Below are 23,221 nucleotides of genomic sequence, written 5' to 3' on the forward strand. Positions count from 1 at the left end.
TCGATAAATATCCCAGTTTTCGAAAGAAGAGAAAGATAGATTCATTTCTGGAATGTTGGACAAATTAGCTTTATGCTAGTTCTGACCAAGTACTAATCACTAAGCAGGCAATTTGGCAACAACTATCAAAGGGCATATGGGCATCGGGAGCCGGCATGGATTCACCAGGAGAATCTTTATTCCCCATCTTTACTGGGGTCCTGGACAGATGAATCGGAAGACTGCTCAGATCTAGAACTTCTGGGTTTGAGGAGGACACTTGATAGACTCAGACTTCCCTGTGGACAGGATGATAGGCAGATCCATAGCTGGTTGAACAACTATGTCCAAAGGGACTAATTAATGAATCAATATCAAATTGGAGGGCTCTCTAGAGGCTACAGGGCTTTCTCTGAACTTGACCATGTCTTCTTTAATGCTTTTATCAGGGGTTTGGATAAAGGCACAGAAGGCTGCTTATCAGATTTACAGGAGACACAGGCTAGGAGAGAAAGCTGATACAATGGGATGTTGGAATCGAGATACAAAAAGATAGCAGCAGCTTAAAACAGGGTTAAGAGGGTAAATATAAAACCCTGCCTTTTGGTGGGGAGAGGTGTGAATAGGCAGAGCTGGGGAGAGCTATTGGCTAAAGGCGGTAAGTCTAGGGGGGGAAAGATATGCAAATTCTGGATGTGCCTGGTTGTGGAAGAAAAGTCTTAGGGCCCCCCAGGGTCTGTTTCTACTCTGCTCCAGGCTGTCCTCATGCTGAGGAACAGTTCCAAGAGCAGGACGTTCACCTGGAACAGACCTGAGGGGACATACTAGTGATGCTAACCGTGGCAGGGCCGTCCTGAGAACACAGAGCAGCGGATGATGTCCTTTGGCTCCAGCTGGCCGAATGAGATCCAGCTGGTACAATTATAACGAGGAAAACTGGGCTCACAGAGCATTTTCTAGATAGCAGACTACCCAGGGGTCAGAGATCCATGCCCAGCTGGGAGCTGCCTGGCCACTTCTGGCCCAGGAGCAAGGCTGGAGCAGATCACTTTGCTGTAGTTTCAAACTCTATAAAAGTTCAAGGTCACCTTCAAATGCAAATGCAGCCTGTAGACAAGGCCTAGCTCCCCCACCTGACAGCTCCCTTCTAAGTGGAGGTACTGGACCCCCCCCCCCATAGTGCTTCTCAGACACATCCTCTCCCCCTCACCCTCCATCGGGAGGGTCCCAAATTCACTTCAGGGCCTGGTTCTTGCCCACAGAGAAGAGGTCCCCAGCATCTGGTGCCTGGTCTCACTTTCGGGGACCATCCGAGCTCCTAAGGCGAAGCAGGACCCAGAGCCTCCCTCGAGCAGAGCCCGGACTGGGGATGCCTTGGGGGTAAGGCTGGCTGGGGAGGAGCTGACTTCCGGAAAAAAAACCTGACACTCTCTGTCCCTTCAGGCACCCCTTTCCGTGGCCGGAGGCCGCTCACATCACGTGACACCTTCAGGGCCACCGGACAAGCTGATGACCAGGGGGCATCATATGCCTTCAGAATTAGCTTGTCACGGGAAGCACACACCACACACCCCTGTCACCTCCAGGCACAGGTCTAGGTACCGCTCAGTCACCGTGCCAGCCTTGGGGCTCCAGACACCTACTGCCCTTGAGAATATGTTTGAGGGGATTGTCACCCAGGAAGGTTCCATTCGCCCAGCCAACTTCCAGGCCTACAGGTGATACACCAACACAGGACAGCTCCCAGCCACTTCCTGCCACACTGGCACTTCCTGTCCCACGCTTTGAAGCCCAGAGCACCTATCTCGTCTCCTGCCACCACGTCCACCCTCTGCTGGCATCTGCTCTCTGCTTCCTTCCCTCCTCCATTCTGCCACTCTCCGTGGGCCCAGGTCTGCTCCAGCTCTGAAGTCCCTCCCCCGGGTCCCCACCCCTCCCGTTTGCTGCGGGGAAGGAGGATTGAGGATGGCACTGTGGGTTCTTCTCTGACTCCTCCGTCTCGGGCTCTCCGAACCTGTTTTCTCTGTACAGAATGAACGTGATCTTTCAGATTCCTTCCGCATCCAGCAACTACTACCCTGGCCTTTTATAAACTTTGGCCACGCCCAAATCCAAGTAACGCACGGGCTCCGTGCGTAAGCAGAGGGTGCGTTGTTCATGCCTCTGGAAAGGCTGAAACTACCCCCGTGTTAGAGCCCCGCTTTGCCCAAGGGGGGGCTGGGGCCACACCGGGAGGTTCGTAACTTGCCCGAGATGAGCCGGCCGGCCCGCGGAGATCCGGGACTGAGGCCTGGTGGTGTGGGCTGGGGCCCAGCACCCCCATGTCCCAGCATGGCCCGGGCTCCCTGAAGATTCTGGAGCTCTGGTCCTCCATTGTGTGATCAGGTTTCGGAGCATAGGAGACCAAAGCAAATCGTTCTGCCATGATAGCCCCAAGTTCGGGGGAGTGACGTCCCCCACGGTCATTCATGGGAGTCTCAGGGGAATCCCCCAAAGCCACTACCCACCCGTTTGTCCCTGGGGACAGGACAGCAGGAGATGGACTTCCAGTGCAATAAGAATTTGGGCTGGGCAAGCAGGTTTGTTAAATGGTTTTTCATTTTTGTCGAAGTTAAAAAACCAGTGCCTATAGGCTTCGATGAGAACAGCCTCCCGCCTTGAGCCCGCCCTCAGTCCAGCTCTCCGGACGTCGCCGTGTGTAACGCTTTTAGCTGTTCCTTCAGGTGGCACATCTTTCTAAACAACACGCTCTTGCTGCTTCCTACTCACGGATTTCAGCCATTTTCTACTGACTTGGGCTGAGGGTTTCTGGCAGGATCTGTACAAGTGCCCCAGGAGGAGGGCGGGAGGAAGCACACCTCTTCCTGGAAGAGAACCCTTGAGGGGACAGGACGTAGGGACAGGGAATGACTCACTTGCACAAGTGATAGAAGGACAGCCCTGCTGAGGGGCAACCCCCAGGGTCCGCGTCCCGACCCTACAAGCCCGAGGCACCCCAGGTCCCAGGGCTCGAAGAGCAGCCCCTCCCCCCCAACTCTGATCACATCCATGGGCCTGTCCAACTCCAGGCAGGCTGGGATGCACCTGCTTCCCCCACTCCCAGCCGGAGCCCCCCCTTTGCCCCTCACACCCTCGCTCAGCGCTCCCTCCTCCAGGAAGCTGTCTTGGCCTCCCTGCCCTTCCCTTTCCTCGAGTTTCTGGAAGCTGGGCCCCCAGAGCTGCACAGCTCACACTTCTCAGTTCTCTGTCATGGGTACAGAGCTGGCTTCTCCAGTCAGACACCAGGGCCCCAGGAAGTAGGAGCCTGTGTGATGGCTCACTGGCACCCCCCAGCCCGGAGCTTAGCCTCCTGCGGGCTTGCGAGGGCTCGGGGCCGGGGCCGGGGTGATTCTCACAGACTCTGCTGGAGACCCTGCAGCAGGGAGGACATGAGCCACCTGGATCCTAGGTGAGGCCCCGGCTGTGCTGCCTCAGGGTCTGAAAAGAATGAAATGCCCAAATCACACTTCACAGTTTGCAAAGCACTTTCATAACCATCCCCTCGCATCCCGCACCACCAGCGCTCCAGCTGGAAGGATGAATTAAATGAGGATCAGAGAGGCTTTCCAGAAGCCCCACAGCTAGAGGGAGAACTGGCGTAGGAGGCCAGGTCATCAAACTCATTCCTGTGGCCCGACACAGGACGGGGTGGCTGCTCGGGACAGCTGCCAGATTGTGGAGGGGAGGAGGTCACCTCCCCTCCAGACTGATGCGAGGTGGGGGGCCCGCTGCTTCCTCCCCATGCCCTGGGTCAGTGGCCCCCTGCACTGCCGGGTCCTCATCCCTGAGGTGAGGCTGGACCCTGCTCACCCGCGGGGAACACCCTCCCCAGCCCCTCTCAGGGACACACCTGAAAATATCGACTCCTAGTCTGCCAACACAGAAGATCTTCACGGATGGGGAAACTGAGGCTACAATTTGGCCAACGTCAAACAGCCAATTGGTGGCGGTGTTAGAAGAACTTGGGCTCCTGACTCTCCACTGAGGCTTTATTCCCACATGTGCGGAGCCTGAACGATGGGGGGCGCGGGGAGGGGAGTCGTGGACGAACGAGGGGGAGAAAGTACAGCCTGTGCCCATAGCGAAAGAGGCGTATCTGTAGGTGGGTTTCTCTTCACCGTGAGACAACCATCAGAATGAATGACGCCTGCAAGTGTCCCATGGCCTCGACAGCCACAAGATACAGGGTGACGCCCGATCCTATTTAGACACACATTATCTGAGAATCTTAGATCAAGCTGCCATAACACCATACCATAGGCTGGTGGCTTCAACAACAGACATTTTATTTTCTCCCAGTCCTGGAGGCTGGAAGTCTCAGATCGAGGTATTGCTGACTCAGCATCTGGTGAGTGCTCCTCCTGGCTTGCTGATGTCCCCTTTCTGGATAGGTCCTCCCCATGGCTTTTCCTCGCTGAGTGCAAGGGGGTCCAGGGGTGGGACAGAACTGCTCAGGTGTCCTTTCTTAGAAGGATGCTTAGTCCTATAGGATCAAGGCCCCAGCCTAGGACCTCATTTAACCTCAATTGCTTCCTTAGAAGCCCCAACTCCACGTACAGCCACCTTGGGGGTTAGGACTTATGAACGGGGAAGGAGGGGACCACAAACATTCAGTCTGTAAAAACTACGCCAGGTGTGTGTGTAACTGCTCCCTTTATCACCGCATTCTTTCATCTGTGACAATATATTTGTTACAGGCTTTAAAAGAAAGAGTAAATCAACCACAAAGCTGCAGGAGGGGAGGGAGAGAGAGAACATGAAACCTTAGCGCCCCCACCTCCAGTCTCACCCTCCCCCTTGTCTCCAGGCTCACAGAGCCCGCAATCACACATCTGGGTAAAAAGGGGACATCCGGACGTGTCCAAATAACCGCTGGGCACACCAAACATCCGATGGGCCAAAATGCCCCCTCCACGTGGCTGGGGTACAGCCCCCCTCAACCTGTCATCTATCATTTTCTGTACAAGAACCCTGGCGGAGGGCTCCGGCTCCCTCAAGGTCCAGCAGGGCACCGGCAGTTTAGGGCCAGCTCTGGGCTCGTTCTCTGGAGGGCCAGCCAGCAGCAGGCCGATGTTTAGAGCAGACACAACCGGGAGCGCGGCACGAAGGAAAATCAATGCGCTATTTATCCGAGGACTCGGACTCTCCTAACCACCGCACTCCCCTGTACAGAAGGGAAGGTGGAGGCCCGGAGAGGGAAAATCCATCGCTGGTGACAGAGCCTGACGGTTCCCAGCCCCCTTCCGGCTCTGCCACGAGCTGCCTCCTGGCTCTGGGGAGGGTGCCCCTCCCCACCCCGCTGAGCCTGGAACGTGGACGATAATTTCCACCACCCCCCGTGCCTCCCACCCCCAGCGGCTCCAGACGCGCTTGGCAGCTGGAGTCCCAGAGTGCGGCTGAATCCATCACCGGGGTCAAAGACAGGGCCTGGGGTATGTGTTAAAACAAGAAAACCAATCAGAACTGAAAATGAAAGGCAGTGGAGGTGTGAGGCGAGGATGGAGACCGCCAGACGGGACGCTGGGTGGCTGGCAGCCCACGTGGCCTAGGCTCGCCCGCCCGCAGTCAGTGTGGGTCCTCCTGGGTGCCCGGCCACCTCAGGAAGCAGCAGCCAGCGGAGTCACGGGCCCGCTCTTTCAAACTAGAGCGGCAGGGCCCAGGCCAGGGGCTGAAATGCCAGAACGTGGGAGAACGTCTGTGTTCATCAACCTGTCAATCCTCAAATGCCTTGCAAAGTCGGTGCAGAGGTGACCCCTACCGTGACGCCCAGGATAAACGGATCCTCCTTCAACAGGAGTGGCCTGGGGTCCTCGGAGGAAGGAGCCCAGGGGGCCTCTGGATTCCAGGCTCCAAAGCCCTCTCCCTGTCAGAGCTCGTGTGGGGTTACTATGTGCTGGGAACAAGGGACTAATACTGACCAAGCACTTCCCCAGGAGCTGGCCCACTTACCATTTCCCTGAATTCTGTGTCACACCTACAAAAGAGACACCATTTTTGTGCCCACAGACTCCAACTCCAGGCACTGAAAGCACTTGCCCAAGGCCACAGCCACAGAGGGCAGAGCTGAGAACTATGGCGTGCTGACACTGGGTTCTCCCTTCCAACGCAGCCAGTCTCGTCATGTGGTGACCACTGTCCGGGTGGCATCTACTTAAGAGTGATGGAGCACCTACCGTGCGCTGGGCACACGGCCATAGTGACGGCAACAAGGTTCTCGCCCTCAGAGTTTACCACCCAGAAGAGTACAAAGCAGAGTCCTTCCCCGAGTGTCTTTGTCACCGATCACTCAGTGGGGCCCTGTGGCAGGAGACAGAAGGAACCCAGATTGGCCCCAGTTGCTGGCTGCCCACCAGGATTGCCACTCACCCAAGCCCTCGCCTTACAGAATGGGAAGACGGGGTCCACCGTCACTCGGACCTGAGTGGCTGAGTAGGGACAGCCTCCAGGCACCAGGTCCCCCAGGCCCTCCTTGGCCACGTTCCCAGTTGATTAGTGACTGAGGATAAGACCAGCACGGGGGCAGGGAGGACACAGCCCAGCAGGAAAGAAAGAGAAGGCAGGGAATAGGGGATGGGAAGCTGGAGGGGTTGGGGCGGGGGGGGGGGGGAGGAGGGGGCCCCCTGCAGCCTGGGGAAACAGGAGGAGTGGGCAAAGTGGGACATCAAGAAAGGAGATCACACAGAAGGCACAGGCAAGTCGGGGGCCACTAAGAACGGGGGAGTTGGTGTGCGCTCGGGGCCCTCATCGGCACCCCGCCCGGAGCTCTAGACAAGAGAGCAGAGCCGGGGGGGGGGGGGGGGGAGGGGGTAGTCGGGTTGACAAGGTGACTGCCTGCTCTCGGAGGAGGGCGGCCCACCAGGCTGAGCCCCCGCTTCCCCTCTGCCTGGCCACCTCCGCTGACAAGCCCAATTGCTCCGCTGGCCTTGGGCTCCCAGCAAAGCCCGAGAGAGGGCCAGCAGCCGCTCTATTAACACGCAAACCGGTAGCCTGGCAGCTGCTGACACCAGGGTTAATTAAATCTATCTCCCCATCAATTCTCATTCAACTACTATCGATGGCCATTGGATGGGTGACAGAGTGACAAGGAAACAGTAATAGACTTGTCTTAACCCTCACGCTGCGTGGAGAGGGGCGCCGCGCTGGGGTCTCCCAGAAGCAACCCACCTTCCTGCTTGCAGTCCCGGGCTCCCTCCCGGGTAGAGCCGGCTTGGCAGAGGGGCTGTTCCCCGCCCCCGCCACCAGCCAGGCTCACCTCACCCTTTGTTCCCTTCCCACCTCCTTCCTGGGCTCTCCTGTGCCAAACCAACAGGTAGAGAAGAGCAGGGCAGGACTTGGAGTACCCCCCCCCTTCTCCACACTCAACCCGGTCCATCCTTCCTCCTCCAAGTCCGTCCAAGGCTGTCCCCTCCCAAAGCCTCAGGCCAAGCCCAGTTCCCATAGCCTGGATAGTCCTCGTCACCCAGTGCCTTCCGAAGATGGCCTCACTCAGATCCCTGGGGCCGCGACCGTGTTACCTCACTCGGCAAAAGGCACTTTGTAGGTGTGTTTAAGGATCTCGAGATGGAGAGATTATCCTGATTATCCAGGTGTGCCCAATGTCATTGCAAGGGTCGTTACAAGAGTCAGAAGTGACAACAGAGGCAGGATCAGAGACTCACACGTGAGAAAGAGCTGCCGCTGCCAGCCTCCAAGGTCCCAGGCACAGGGAGGCCACGAGCCACAATGCAGGCAGCCTCCAGATGCTGGAAAAGGCAGGGAAACAGGGTCTCCTCCAGAGACGCAGCCCCACCAACACCACGTTTTAGCCTAGTCGCATCCATTACAGACTTCTGACCCCTGGGACTGCAAGAAAATAGTTTATTAAGCCACCAAGATCGTGATGATTTGTCACAGCAGCAAGAAGTCTCAGACCTTGCGTCCCTCCTATGTGCTCACCTCACCAGGCTGTACGCAGCCGTGAGTCCTCCCACTTCCCGCCTCCCTGCCTTTGCACAGGCTGGGAGGCATGTGGCCACCAAGAAAAAGGCTGGGTTAGGGGACCTTAGACCACAAAATGAGACAGCAGGATGTATACCTGAGGAACCGGACAAGTTGCAAATGTCCTACTTTAGAACTCTACCCAGCACCTCCTCTGGGAAGCCTCCCCTGATTTCCCCCCTCTGTGGGCAGCCTCCTCCTTGTGCTTACACTGCATTTGCATGTTCCTGAGTGTTGCTCAGTTTTGCACTCCACGTGAGCTCCTTTAGCAGTGGCTTTTATCTGCCTGCATAACCCCAGATCCTCCCGCGTGTGGAAATTCAGCAAACATTAGCAAAATGACCACCTTGTCTGTTTCGTGCTACCTGTGCACAGAGAGAGAGCCTGGTGGTTCAAAGTGTCGGCTTGTGTCAATTTTACATCAAGAGAACAAAGTATTAAATTCCAGCTAATACTCTCAATTTAGGGGAAGTATACAAAGGTCTACAACTTATTTCTAAATGTATCAAAAATAAGAATGAAGGGTGGTGGGAGATACATAGATACGCAATCAAACAATCTATTGATGGGTGTTCACTATAAAACTCTTTCAAAAGGGCTGAATTCCTAAAGTTGGGGGAAAGTAGGTTCCTGTGATAGCTGATTTTATATCAGCTTGCCTGGGCTAAGGGATGTCCGCAAAGCTGGCAAAACATCTCTGGGTGCATCAGGGAGAAGGTTTCCAGAAGAGATCAGCATTTGAGTCTGTAGACTGAATAAAGACCGTCACCTTCACCGATGCCAGTGGGCACCATTCAGCCCCTCACGGGCCTGGATAGAACAAAATGGCAGAAGAAGGCCAACCTTGCTCCCTGCTTGACCTGCAACCTCCATCGCCTATCCTTGGACAGTAGCACTCCTGGGTCTCAGGCCTTCGGACTTAGGCCAGGACTAGCACCGTCAGCTCCCCTGGTTTTCAGGTGGGGACCGGAAGTGCAGACCAGCCGAGCTGAGTCCCCAGCTGGCAGACCACGGGACTTTTTGGTCTCCACAATGGTGTAGGCCAGTCCCTCGTAGTAAAGCTGTATATATCCTATGGGTTCTATTTCTCCAAAGATCACGAATACCTACAACTAACCCTTCTGAAATCAAATCTTAGCCCTACCACTTCCAACTAAAGAAACGGAAGCCAATTGCTTAACCTCTGAGCCTGTTTCCTCATTTATGAGACAATAGTACCTTTCATGGTGTTATCAGGAAGATGGGAGGAGCTAAGGCATGTGAAGCCCCAGGGAGCATCCTAAGGGCCAGATGAGTTTTAGTTGGGGTCCTCTTGATAAAGTCCCTTCCTTCCTCTTCACCCTCAGTTTCCCTGAGCAGACACTAGGGAGCTTGTGGTGGCCTGGGTAGAGGCTCTCTTGGGGATAGGGACGCAGGAAAGTATCTGCCGGTCCACTTTCCTCTGTCTGAAGGGAATTAAGTCTTCCCAAACTTCACACCCAACAGAGGGTACGTGTTCCTGCTTCCTTGGCACCAGGGCTGCCTTGGATTCTAGGCAGAGGGAACAGCCCAACAAGGCATAGAGGCAGGACAGCAGTTCCTGAAAGCACCAGTTACTGGAGGTATCCAGGGCCCTGCTGAACAAAGCACCTGTGTTTCCACAAGGGGCCACAGGCTCCATCAGGGAGAACCACATTGGTGTGAGCTTAGGACAACTATACTGAACTATGGTGGACAGACAGCAGGCAAGGAGAATAGAAACCCGAGGACCAGTTAGGGAGCTCTTGCAGTAACCCTGCACAGACCGAAGGCAAGCAGTGGTAGAGAATTTGTGCAGGACTTCCCCTACTTCTGGGCCTACAAAGAGGATATTATTCAGTGTTCTATCTTGAGCCTTTATTCTGAGGCTGGCCCATCAGGTTCAGCACCAGCCTATTAAATTCACTTGATGCCCTTTTGCCCCACCTGCCACCAAAGTCATCTAGAACAGGACTGATCAAATCCAGTCACACCCCACAGACTTAAGTAGGAGCTTAGTAAGTTTGAGAGAATAAACTTGAGAGAAGGGGGAGTCTTATAGGGAAGTACCGAATTCTTGGTGCCCAAGCTGCCCACAGGGGCCTTAAGAAGGGGACTAGACTAGACCATTTCTGCTCCTCTGGCTTTGGAGAAGGGCTTAGCATCTTGCAGTCAAGATTGTGCATCTACTGGATGGCTCCAGTCAGGAATAAGGCCTCTGGATTGGAAGAGCCCCGAAACCCAGAATGATCAAGGACAAGAGGGACATGGGTTTCACGTATGCCCTGGTAAGCTTTCTCCAGGTTAAAAGTGAAGGGCACTTAGGACCCTGAGCCTGGCGATCAGGAGGGGTTCTGAGCATACCTGCCGTACAAGATCAGCAGGACAGGAGATTCTGAAGGTAGCTTTCCCATTTCAAGACCACATAAAGTCATACACCCATACTAGCAGGTTCAGGAGCAGATCAAACCATGACCCTACAGATGTGGACTATGTAAGTATCAAGGTTAAATAACAAATCAAGAGGCGCCAGCTTCTGAGGTAAGAGCCAGAGGGCACACAGGCTGGAAGGGATAGGCTGGCCTCCAGCCCATTTAGGGAATGGGGCAATGGCCCTGTCAAGGCCAAAGAACACATATCTAGACCATCCCAAGTTTTGTTCCACGTTAGCCATATCAGAAACAGACTGATTTAAGTGCAAGAAAATTTATTAGGGAACATGTAAGTCTGAATAATCACTCAGGGCCAGAGAACAGGGCTCAGCCAGAAACCCCACCCAAAGAGCACAGCCTAGAACTGCTTCAAGATCCCACCACCACCACCACCTCCAAGCCTGAGTTACAAAATTAGCTGAGAAAGTTTAAGACACTTCCATTTCTATGATGGGAAGACATGAACGCATCTGGAAAGGAAATACCCAGATAGAAAGAATATAAATTCACAGCCAAGAGATATTTTTAAGTATGCACTAAGTCTACCCCTTTTACCACCTAACATCAATATTTACTCTTCCTCCTATACTTTGACTATGACGACATTATTACTCAGATGCCTATCCCCCCAGTTCTAGGAGCAGCCATGTGGGCTACATTCTGCTTCAGTCCAGTATAAGATACCCATTCTGTTCCCATCGTGTTGAGATATTGTGACTTATGGACTGAAAAGGTACCCTCCATCTCCAACATACATTATAAAGGGAGATAGATGGTAGTCCCTCTAAGGGGGATAAATACAGATCACTGTTCAGGACTTTTATTAGGAAGGTTACAAGGCCAAGGTTATTTGGATCCATCTTCCAAAACCAACTCCATTGTTTCCCTTCCTCTAACACTTCAGCTGCCTGGATTATTTAGATGGTGGAATGATCCAAACTGTCAGTACAGAGGGGAGTATACCCTTGGTAGCACCAGTAGTGTGAGGCTGCTAGACCCCACTACTCTGCCTGAACATTTCCAGCTTCCTTGGAGGGTTCCCTGGGTTGGATCCATGCTTCCCCCCCCCCTTCTCCTGCACAGGGGAATCTTGTTTTGACAGTCGATTACCCCAGCCCACATTAGAAACCAACCACCGCCACCCCCCACCTTTATTTGCCTGCTTCACATAGCAAAGAAACCACCAGACCCTGTCTCTACCTCCACTTCAATGAAGAAGTGAGGTTCTTCTGGTGCTGTCTTTCTCCTCTAATTACTCCGGCTTCTAGACTAGCCAAGCCCAGAAATCCAGGAAGAGCAATCAAAAGTTTTCAGAATGGAACCTTGGAGGGTATGTTAGGAGGTACCATTTTCGCGTCTGCCACATAATACCTGGATCCAAGCAGTCTGGCGATGAAAACACCATAACCTTCATCTCTGGTTTAGAAGACCTACTACAAGGCAGTTTTCCAGCCTACCAAGGCAGTGAATCCCAGGTGGTACCGTGATAGAAGTGTCAATAGACTATTTCAACATTTTACAACGCCAGTACCTTCTGGGAGAAAATGTATGCTAACACCAGAGAATTCAAAGGGCTTCAGCCTATTGATTTAGGCTAAGAAGCAAGTTCCTTCCTCATGTGCAGTGCAGCACGGGGACAACGCTGAATGTTACATCCAAATTCATGAATAATTTTGACATATTTCTTGGCCAGGGAAAGTTGTAAATGCTAGTTATGGATCTTTTCTGGTAGCAAATAGCCACCTGCTCCATGATAGGATTCCAGTGAAGGGAGCCCAACATTAGGTAGTTGGCTGCTCTCCCAAGTTTAAGGTGCTTATCAGGGGTCCAGGGTCACTGTTGCTGGCAAGTGGTCTCTTAACAGATGTCAGTTCAGCCTTTGTGACAAGTTCAAGGTGATCTATATGTAACCTGGTTCTTGCTCCTGTAGCACTTCATGAGTCCATTAAGCAAGCACTTAGACACCTGAGGGAAACTTATTGGTTTAAATGCAGACCCCCTGGTTCATCTAATGGAGATCCTCCAGAGTGGGGCCTTTGTGAGCATTTGCAAGGGATATCTCCATGCTTTAGGTCCATTCTAGGAATTCTACCTATGTGCCTCCTCCCTAAGCCTCTGTCACTAATCATGTAATCTTGCTTCTTCTAGGTCCATGATCAGCCAGGCACATTCTTAGCATCTGACAACAGATCTACATTAGATATTTTAGAGCATGTGTCTTTCTAGGCAAAAAAGAATGGCCTGCCCGAAGTCCTACTTGTTAAGATGCCTTCCCTGTGGTCCTTCATGGTCCCCTTGAACGGGCTATAGTGCCATAGTTTATATCCAGTTGATACCAGTATGTTGTCTGGCACTGATTACAATGTCTAGGTTTTCTCTAGGAGTCCTAGGTATGGATTGAGGGATGGGCAGTGACAGGTATAGTCCTTCTGTTAGCCAACTCTTCATGTAATTTACAGGTTTTCTTAAGATCTAGGGCCCAAGTAGGTCCCAAGACTTCTATTTGATGGGCCACTGGGCATGCTCAATGATGTCTGGGTACATCAACAACCACCTGGCTCATATAAGGCAGCATTCACTTTCCACTAGGAACCAAAGAGCAGGTCAAGCTCCACTTCAGGAGCAGTTACTTGCAGAAGGCAGCCTAGTTTTGCTCTAAAACCCTAGGGGCCTCCACTGAGATTCTCTAACTAGAGCTGGCCGAGAGTTCCATAGAGCATCTCAATTGACTACAGACACTTGGACACCAACATCCTTCTAAGTCATGGGAGCCAAGGAGCAGAGCTGCTCAACTATATCCCATTCTGGCAACTCTTCACGTTCTGGATGCCAAAGTCAACCTTCAGGTCACCACTGAAGCCGGAGCAAACAGCATACGCTATCTTCAAAAAAAATCAAAGCCATGTACCAAGTATTGTGCTTATTACTGATTAGCAGATAGAAGGATGGCCCAACAACAGTACATCCATTAGAGTGTGGCTTTGGGGGACAAACTACTGCCTTGGAACAGCATGAAAGGTGTAGCTAGTCAAGACAGAGCTGGAGTGGTCACGGGACAGATTTAAACGCATCTCATTCCATATGCCACAGGCTGAGACTCAGCCCTTCATACCAACTGGACCATCACTGCCTTCAGCCTCAACTAGGCCAGCATGCCAGTGTGCTTCCCATAAGGTCTGGTTCTTGCTGCCAGGGTTCTTGGTCATAGCAACAAAACCAATTCTGGTCATTTAGCAGAAAAAAAAAAAACCAGACTCCCGATGAAGGCTGGGGGTAGTTTATAGCATCTTCAGGATGGCTGGAGGATAGGGCTCCGAGGTCAACCAGTAGACCTGTCTCATGAGGACACCTCAGCCCCCACCACTGAACACCAGATACTGCATCCGGTGCCACTGATGGAACGCTGATGCGGCTGTTTCCACTGCTGCCTGGAGCTGAGCCCCTTGCACAGGTCTATTAGAGAGAAGATCATTTGAAGTCCTGGAAGCTTTGCCCCATTGGCTTCTATTCCAGATCTAGGGAGGACACACTTGAACAACAGAGCCTGCACCACACCTCTAGATCCTACCTGCAAGAGAGGTCAGCAAAGGGTTATCCAAATTTTCATTTCTGTGGTGGCAAATGGGTGCTGCTTCCCACCAGGGCTGAAAGGGTGGAGATTTCCCCAGCCACTGGCAGAGTAAGACACCAGGTAGTACCTGTTCAGGCAAGAAAGAAACCCCTCACCAGCCCTCCTGCCATGTGTAATGGAGGGCCAGAGTCCACATCTTCTGGCAGATACTTACTGGTTTGTTGCCCAGAGTCACTGAGCATACATTCCTGAGGCCACATCATGACCACCATGATAAAGGTCAGCTTCCACACAGAGGTCTGAGCTATGAGGTTCACCAGCAGGGTGCCAGGGCATGCTGGTTCCGAGCAGAAAGCAGGGGGAGGGGAGAGAAAAGGATTTTCACGGCCTTGTTAAGATGACACCTGCCACACTCGGCCCCCTTCCACCCCCTGCCTTTTATGACATAGCTGTTACAGTTCTGTCTGCGATCCTCCTGCCTCAAGAGTCACATGCTATTCTAGAAGCAGGGGCATGTAAGGGGTCATCTACTACTGCCCACCCCCAGACAATGGGCTTGTGCCTCCTTCAGCCACAGGCTATGGTGTGAGGGCTTATGGCCTCCAGATATGCCTTCGTGGCTGGGGAGTAGGTTTCACATGTAGTACTGGGCCTGGTCCGCTCCTTACTCTTGGTCTCCAGCAGACACACTTGCTACCTTTTCTGTCCTTCAACATCAGAAGGAAGATTTGGGCCAGAGCTAGGTTTGCTGGAGAGTTCAAGAACCTACAGAGGTAAAGGAGAGGCAAGAACAGGGATCCCAAGTAACAAGCCAGTCACCCATCACGGTGACATGTGTGTGGAGGTGGTCTTCCATTTCAGCACAAGGCTCCAGCACCTGGTAACATGACTGGGTTCTGTCGAGGCAGAGATTCGCTACTGACCCAGCCTCCCTGAGGCATGTGCCCCTTGGAACTTCACATGGGGAGTGGTCTGGACCTCCCAGTTAGGTATATGCAGAAACCCAAATCCCATGGCTAATATGGGGGGTGGGGGGTGGGGAGTGTTTACCTGGATAGACCTCCATGGACAGTAACTAGCATACGGAGAAAGTCTCTGGCCAGAGTTGAAAAGTCACTTCTGATAGCATGAATCGGAGGTGTCCAGGCTGAAGTTTTCTAGGACATTAGTTCACAGTCTGAAACAGTGGGTTCTTGGACAGATCAGGAGCCCAGTGTGTAATGCAGGTGCAAGTCCACACTAGGGCTGCAAATCCTGGAAGCAGAGGGGACTTAGCCTTCTCAGCACGTCTGTCTGTGGCCAGAAGGCCACAGCCATTACAGGAGCCAGCCTGGCAGAGTTTGCTCAGTCACCTGCTTGTCCCAGATTCCAGCAGAAGGATGTGTCCATCGCCATGTACAGGAAGAGAGAATTAGGAATCTTTCCTTCTGTGCAGGTTTCATGCCTGCTGAGAAGATTTTTGGAAGCTCCATAGCAATGACTGTTGAGGAATGTACTGTTTATTCCAAGCTACACTTGTTCAGTGTCCTGATGTGACAGCCAGCTGCAGGGCCGCCACTGACCAAAGTGATACACTGTGCTTTGCCTGCAATATGGACCAGGAGCCTCTATCCAAGCCCAGTGGGCTCCAGTCCCCCAAAACAAGTTCTGGTTCAAGGACGGACATAGATCATGGTCTTGAAATGCCTTCTACAATGCTTCTGGAAGATTCTAGTGGCTTCTCATAGCTGCAAGTGCCTCAGGCCAGCAATTTTTGCTTGGCTCCAAACAAGGTCCGTGAGTTGGGGGACAGGGGTGGGACGGGGTGGGGGACAGGGGTGGGACGGGGTGGGGGACAGGGGTAGGCCACCTAAGATGGCCCCACTTCCTTTCACCATCCTGGTCACCATCCTCAGGTCTGTAGAAGGTTGGTCCTCCTTCCTGCCTAGCCTCCCTTTACATTTCCCCCCATCTCTCTACAAAAGGGTCAGACTGGGGAGAAGAGAAGGTACCCCCATGTGTTTCAGGGGATATTGCACTCGTGGCCTTAGCCTGATCTCCGGTGGAGTGGAGAGGAAGATGGCTTGGACAGACTTCGCTCAGAGCTGCCCTTCTGCTAGAGATACAGGACCTGCTCTAGCCAGCATCTTCAGGATGGCTGGAGGATAGGGATTTCCTATCCTGCCAGGATTTCACTGGATACAGAGTGGTCTCTGCTTCACAATAGCACCATGATCTCCTTGTGGAAAAGTAGAAAATTTGGGAGGCCACAGCACCTGGGAGAAATGTGCTGAGACCCTTTACAGAAGAGGGTCTGACACCAGGAGCCTATTTCTACCTCCCAGGCGATTACATTTTGGTGTTTGGAAGCATGACTGGGACACTAACATTTCAACAAATGTTAGGGCTGGGGATCAGGAGAGATGCTTAGATGGACCCAATTGTCCCAATCTTGCCCACAAGCCCTCTGGCTCAGGCCCTTTGACACTAATTTTAGCAACCATGGTTCATGTGACAGTTCCACTCTTCTGTTTCAGGCCAGGCCTCAGGCCTATGTAAAGACCTTAGAACTGCAAACACATTGGATCCTATTGATCCATCCTCCCCCTTCTCCAGTTTCTACCCTGTGAAACAAATGCCACCATCCCCAGAAAAGCTGCCTGGGTCCAGCCAGGCAGATCCCGGAAGATGCCATCCCCTTCCTTCTGCTGGTCATCTGTACTCCACTGATGCCCTCTGCCTGAGGCATTGTTCCTACCTCAACACTTCCTCAACACAGGGGTCAGAAGTAGCCTGCAGAGGTCCTATCTCCCCAGAACTCTCCAGGCCTGTAATGCTGGTTTCCTGGAGATGCAAGTTTAAAAGGCCATAAGCAAGCTGCCTTCTACCATGGAAATATGTACCTAACTCAGCTCTCCCTGTCCTCCCAGGCCCTGTTCTTTATTACATACTCCATACCACTCCTTTGAGGCTATGAAGAGGGTAGGGAAGGCTTAAGACTCAAAGGGATGCCAGTCTGTCTCCACCTCTCCTCTCCATATTATGCTAACAATACCGTTAGACCCCTGGGCTAAGATCAGGGCCTTGGACCTCCCTGGCCAGCCCAGGCCAACAGACCCAGCTGCTGGGACCCCCGGGCACTGCCTGACCTAGTATCTCTGGAAATATTCATGTGCCACTCAGGAGAACCAGTGATCCCAGAAAGGCTATAGCTTGCTGCTTCTCCCTATAAACTCAAGGAAATGCAGTCTCACTCCTTGATGGAAGGGAAGTCTGTCTTGCTGTGAAACTGGTACATTCGACTTGATGTTCATGGAGAAGACCCTAGTCTTCCAGGAGGAATTCAGAGATCTTGATCATCACAGGACAGGTGCTGGCAGCAAAGCCAAAGGGGTGAGCCAAACCAGCCTGAGAGGGCAGCCCCAGCCAGACCAAGAAAGTTAGAGACCTCAGAGGCAACAGGAAGGTCTTGGTCAAGAGTCTAGAAACAAGACCACAGACTGAATGTCAGACAAGCCTGAGGACCTCAGAGCTCCTAGAAAGAAGGAAGGCAAAGGAAAATAAAGGGCCCCAGAGAATATTCTTCAGGTATAGTAAGGAGTCTGTATGGGCCTGGGGATAGAGAATGCTAAAGGTATAAGGTGGCAGTCCAAGGCTTGATCCCAGGACCATGGCTCCAACCTGAAACAGGCAGGGCTGTGAGCAATCCAGAACCCACACGGGCATAGGCCCCAAGCAACCGGAGGCATGTTCAAGGGGAGGCACTTACGGGAGAGGGCAGAGGAGAATCAGTGAGGCTGAACAGAAGATGAAAGCCTAAGCCACATGTCCCCTGAGGGGGACACTGCCATATACAGTATACATTTCTTGAGAACACATGGCCCTGCAGCCCAGTGGGTACCTGAGTATTCCGGCTTCAAGTCAGTAATACTCAGCTAGGGGCACCTGGCATTGACTAGCACCCCCAGCCCTGAAGGAAGCTAGGCAGATCTACTTTCTACTAGAGGCCTCCACTAAGCTGTTCTTTCCTGAGAAGAGATGCAGTTCTGAACCCTGATTCGGGAGCCTAATTCCCATGCCACTTTCACAGCCCAGAACAGTCACATGCTACCTGTGACCCGTCACTCCTTACACTGGCTTCCCTAAAGGCACAGACTGTGATGTCTGTACCACAGGTCATGACAGCCTGTGTCCAGTCACACATGCAGAGTTACTGTAGAAGGTAGACCATCTAGAAAGTCTCAGGTTGAAGAACAAGACCACAGGTGACATGTTGTAGGGTAACAGACTTAGAAGGCCTGTGGGACAGCTTAAGGAATCATAAGTGACCTTGGCTGTTGATTCCAAGCAAAGTAAGGCTGGGTAGAACAGCTCCTAGGAAGACCTAGGATGAAATAGCACTGACCTAGGCTATGCGCTAGGCCTGGCCTCTGTCCAAGTGAACACTAAATGCTTATCTGCTGTGATCTTGTAGAAGCCCCCTGGTCAAGGGGAACACTTACAGCCAAATCTTCTGATAGGACCAAGTATCTACAGTATTGATAATTTTCCCTCATGGTTTTCACGAACTCTAGGCATCTCAAGTTGACCGTCTACTGTTTAGTCTATATTATAGATACATACAGAGCTGCATGACCAGTATGCCAGGATCTCCATATGTAGAAATTCTAAAGCAGCTCCCAGGGTCAAGAGTTCTCAGGAAAGACCAGAAGGAGAGGATACTTGGACAGATTAGTCCAGCTGGGAAGTGGCCATGAAGACTTCTAGCCACATCTATTCCTGCCCTCTAGAACCTGGCCCACAGGTCTAGGGGACCAGGAAAGATGACAAGACCAATTTGGCCTACAATGCCTCATCCTGTAGGTTAGGAGCAAACCACACAACTGCTAAGAATCCAGGTTCAGAGGCAGAACAGAAAAAAACAGCTCTGAAGAAAGGAGCCCATCCCCAGCTAGGATCAAAGTGGACCTCACAGAGGTCTGGGCCCAGCATGTGGTATAGCAAGAGACTACATACAGGCAGAGTGCCCTGATGCCAAAGGCCACAGCCACCAGAACAGAGGTCCCAGGTAGAAAGGAAGGTGAACAGGTTTGAGAAGAGCAGTAAGGTGACCCTGAAGACAAAGTTCCACATACAGCACTGAGCAGGCCAGGAGCCAGAATGCTCACAGCTAGGGTCCCCAGATGCCACCATCTGCTACAGTTAACAAAGGGGAAGGGAGTGACAAAAGCCATTAGATCGAGTCCTGAGAACCACAGCTGGAATGAGGCCCATCCAGATTTTGGAACAAAAAAGTTGTCCCCATACTTTGGCTCTTAGGGAGCCACCACCCACCTAGGAGGTAGGCTGAGGGGGCTTCTGAGGGGGCTCTTGACATACTGGGGATGCCTAAGGTGCCATCCCCGGATATCCACCTGACTGGACGTCCACTGAGGCACATACCAGGAGGTCTCGGCAGAGCAATGCCAGTGGCCAATTTCTATCCACCACCTCTAGCTTTAAAGCAGGGACAGGAACTGGACAATAAACAGCTGAGAGGTTAAAGCAAACACTTCCTACTCTCAGTAGGGAGGCCTTATCTGATACACTTTCTCCCCACCCTTCATCTTGTCTGCCACTGGACACTTCCCATCCATAGTTATGGAAGAGGCTCATTTTTCTGGAATTAGATACTTAACCTCTGTACTCTATAACCTTCCAGCTAAGCAGCCCATACTTCTCCATCTCAACATTTTATCTGACCTACACTGACCATCCACCCCTAGCTTGATTTTCTCCCTAAGGTCCCCAGTAGCCTATAAGTAGCAAGTCCCCAAGGACATTCCTGTTCTCACCTTCACTGTTGAACCTTCAGCTGTAAACTCTAGGCAGAGGAGAGGTCTGTGTACAGGGTTCATGGGCCAACCTCAACCTCCCAGGTCTTCATTTACCATTGCTGTACACCAATGACTGAGTTCTACCTGCCTGCTGGATGCCCTCATTTAGAGAATCCAGCAACCCAAACCAAAATGGCCCTACACTGAATGTTTTTGGCCTCTAAGGGACTCTAGAGAGCAACGTCTCTGCCAAGGTCATGCTGTAGACTCAAAGGCACCAGGTGACCAGAAGCTTTTTTCTGCTTTTCTCCCTTAATCCTGTTTAATTCTACTTTCTGGTCATATCCTGAACCCATCTACTTTATTCCACCTCAGCTTCCCTGCCAAGTTCTGGCCTCTTGTCTAAGGCACAAGAAATTTCCTTGTAACCAGTCACTCAAACCCTCATGCCAACCTCCTGGCTAGTCTCATTGAGACTCCATGAAGTCTCCAATGATTATCTTAAAACTCATCAGGTCACCTATCTCCCATACCCTTGTAAGTCTCTTCTAGGGCTTCCTATCATTCTAAGGATACACAGCCAAGTCTTCAACTTGGCCTCAAAGAACTTACATGGTATGACCCTGGCCTAAGTCTCTAGTGTCAACCATAGCTCCCTTACGTGTGAGTCATACCAACTTCTTATCTGGCATTCACTTGCCTTGATACCTTTGACCTGAAGAGAAATGGAGAACAGTTAGCAACTTAATTCCAACAAGTCACTTGATCAAGGAACACCCTGGAAACTAGGGTATTTGGTAGCAATTCCGTATCTCAGTTTCTTCAAAGATATTAACACCAGACACTCAAGCATCTAGACATAGCTTCTGGAGAGTCCTGTGGTCTGGGAAGGAGACAGTCTCCTTCTCCAGTACTATCTCTAGTCTCTGCAACTGATAATGCTGTGCCTGGACTATGGAGCTCTTCTGCTTAAGTGAGTTGGGGCCTCTGAGCTATGGGAGTCTTACAGGTGCCTAGCCTAGAGATACCATGAGATGAAGCCACATGTGAACTATTAGCATGTGTCTATAGATCCTTAGTTGATTTGGGGGCAATCCTTAGGACTAATGGATATGCTAGGACTCCCTAACCTTTTCTGACCACCACGATACTACCCTACCCCTAACAAGCCAACTGCAAACAGTCACTCAAGATTAAAAGATGCACTCCATTTATATACCATGTCTAGTCTGAGCATCCAGACAAGCACATCATATACCCCCCCCCCACACACACACACACACCTTGCAGGCCAACTCTCATTCCCATAGATATGGCACCTAAGGTGTCAGGTGTAGGCAAGAGTGGTAGGGGAGGTAGGTGATGATGTCTATGGGTCTTAAGTCCCTGCCCTGGGTCAACCTGGACTTTATAGCCCCCATGCCACCTTTTGGTATGAAGGCTAAAGTACCTTTCCCCTCTGACCCCTGCATGCCACTGACTTACTACAGTTTTGGTAAAGATCAGCCCCAGATGCTCTCACAGTCCCCTGCAACCCTGGGGCAGGCTCTTTATTTCAGCCAGAAGCAGCTGTTACAGAAGCCATGTCCAAGTCCTGTACTGCCATCTTCCAGATGGATATGGTCTCTGCTGCCCTGACTTTCCACCCCCAGTTCTAGGAAAGAACAACTTCATCAGTAGTCTTGCTAAGACATCCAGAGCTACAACTGTGATGAACAGGCACCTGCCAGACAGCCTGGGCCTTACCTGCACCCTCAATACCCCCAACAATTTCAAAGTCCACTGAGGAGTTAGATGCTCCCTGGAGGAGAACTCTCAAACCCAGTTTTGGTCAGGAAGCCATTCCTGGGCTTTGATGGAAGAGGGGGATGATCAACTGATGAATTCACAGACTTAGTCTTGGTACCTGGGGAGAACTTGTAGTCTAATTTACCAAGTCCATATCTAAGGACCGGGTCACAGGAAAGCCATTCTTCAAGCACAGCTTCTATGTAGTGAGAGCTGGTTAGGTGTATAACTTGCAGAAGTTTCTCTGAAGTCATGTATAGACAAAGGTGTATGATTTAAGGAGTAGTCTCATCTGAAAAGATTGTAGATTACTTACATGATCACCCTCCAGGGCTCCCAGCTACTTGAGACGGGTATATAGCCATGCACACTGGAGCTTGAATGGCAAGGAATACTTTTTCTGAGGGAACAAGTGCCAGGCCTGAGTTTCAAGGGCTCAGAATGTAACTGAAGAGACAGAAGTCTATGAGAAGGTCAAGCTATAAGAGACAGGATCATGCTGGCATGGACAGAAGCCTGAACAAGCAGAGTTCAGGAAGGCACAGCAGACTCTAAGTCCAAACTCAATTCTTAGTCAAGCCATTGGCCCTAAAGTTCTTACAGCTACAATAAGGAGCAGTAAATAAAGGAAACCTAAGGGGACCCACACCCCAGAATAGCAAGAATTCTGACTGGAGTGCATCCTAGGGTAGAATACACAGATAGGGAAGACCCTTGTTCTCATGGACCAGAGCTTTCAGGCTAGTGGAGCTGGGCAGCCCAAGTTCCCAGGGCTCAGGCCTATTTGAAGGCCTGAGCCTGCCAATGAATGTACAGGGGCAAGAATGGAGGAGGAAGAGAAAATAGCACAGTCTTGCAGTTCCAGTTGAGGAGAACCATGCCTGAGGATTCCCATAGCCCATGGAGATCAAGCACTAGTCTGGCTCTAGTGGCTTCTGATACAGTAGTCTAAGAAGATAGCCAGCCAATGGGCAGCAGCCTTCCCAGGCCCTTCCCAGACTGCCACAGACTGTGTCAATCTACAGGCTTAGGTAACTCTCAAGAAGTAGCCTTGACCCACACTAGCCTCCACCTCATTGCTGCCCCAGCATTCTAAGATCAAGGCTTTGGTACATACAACGCTCTATAGAAGATGCTGTTCACAAGAACCATATGATTCTATCAATGCAGAAAAAGCATTTGACAAAATTCAGCATCCTTTCTTAATAAAAACCTTCAAGAAAGTCGGGATAGAAGGAACATATTTAAACATAAAAGCCATCTATGAAAAGGCCACAATGTCATCCTCAATGGGGAAAAACAGCTTTCCCGGAGATCAGGAACACGACAGGGATGTCCACTCTCACCACTATTGTTTAACATAGTGTCGGAAGTGCTAGCATCAGCAATCAGACAACAAAAGGAAATCAAAGGCATCAAAATTGGCAAAGATGAAGTCAAGCTTTTACTTTTTGCAAATGACATTATACATGGAAAACCCAATAAACTCCACCAGAAGTCTGCTAGAACTGATACATGAATTCAGCAAAGTCGCAGGATACAAAAATCATGTACAGAAATCAGTTCATTCTTATACACTAATGAAGCAACAGAAAGACAAACTGATCCCATACACAATTGCACCAAGAAACATAGAATACCTA

At 51.5% G+C, this 23,221-nt stretch overlaps 1 long non-coding RNA gene across 1 annotated transcript; it reads right to left on the bottom strand.

Moving 5' to 3' along the window:
* Window positions 1–2,215: 2,215 nt before the first annotated feature.
* Window positions 2,216–22,808, bottom strand: LOC123380803. The gene is made up of 5 exons (XR_006587003.1): window positions 15,046–22,808; window positions 14,210–14,332; window positions 8,206–13,992; window positions 7,677–7,860; window positions 2,216–6,315 (listed from the first exon to the last, which is right to left on the bottom strand). It is a non-coding gene; the product is annotated as an uncharacterized LOC123380803 (long non-coding RNA).
* Between the last annotated feature and the right edge of the window lie 413 nt (window positions 22,809–23,221).

Source organism: Felis catus, chromosome D2, assembly GCF_018350175.1.
Source record: "Felis catus isolate Fca126 chromosome D2, F.catus_Fca126_mat1.0, whole genome shotgun sequence".
Taxonomy (NCBI): Eukaryota; Metazoa; Chordata; class Mammalia; order Carnivora; family Felidae; genus Felis; species Felis catus.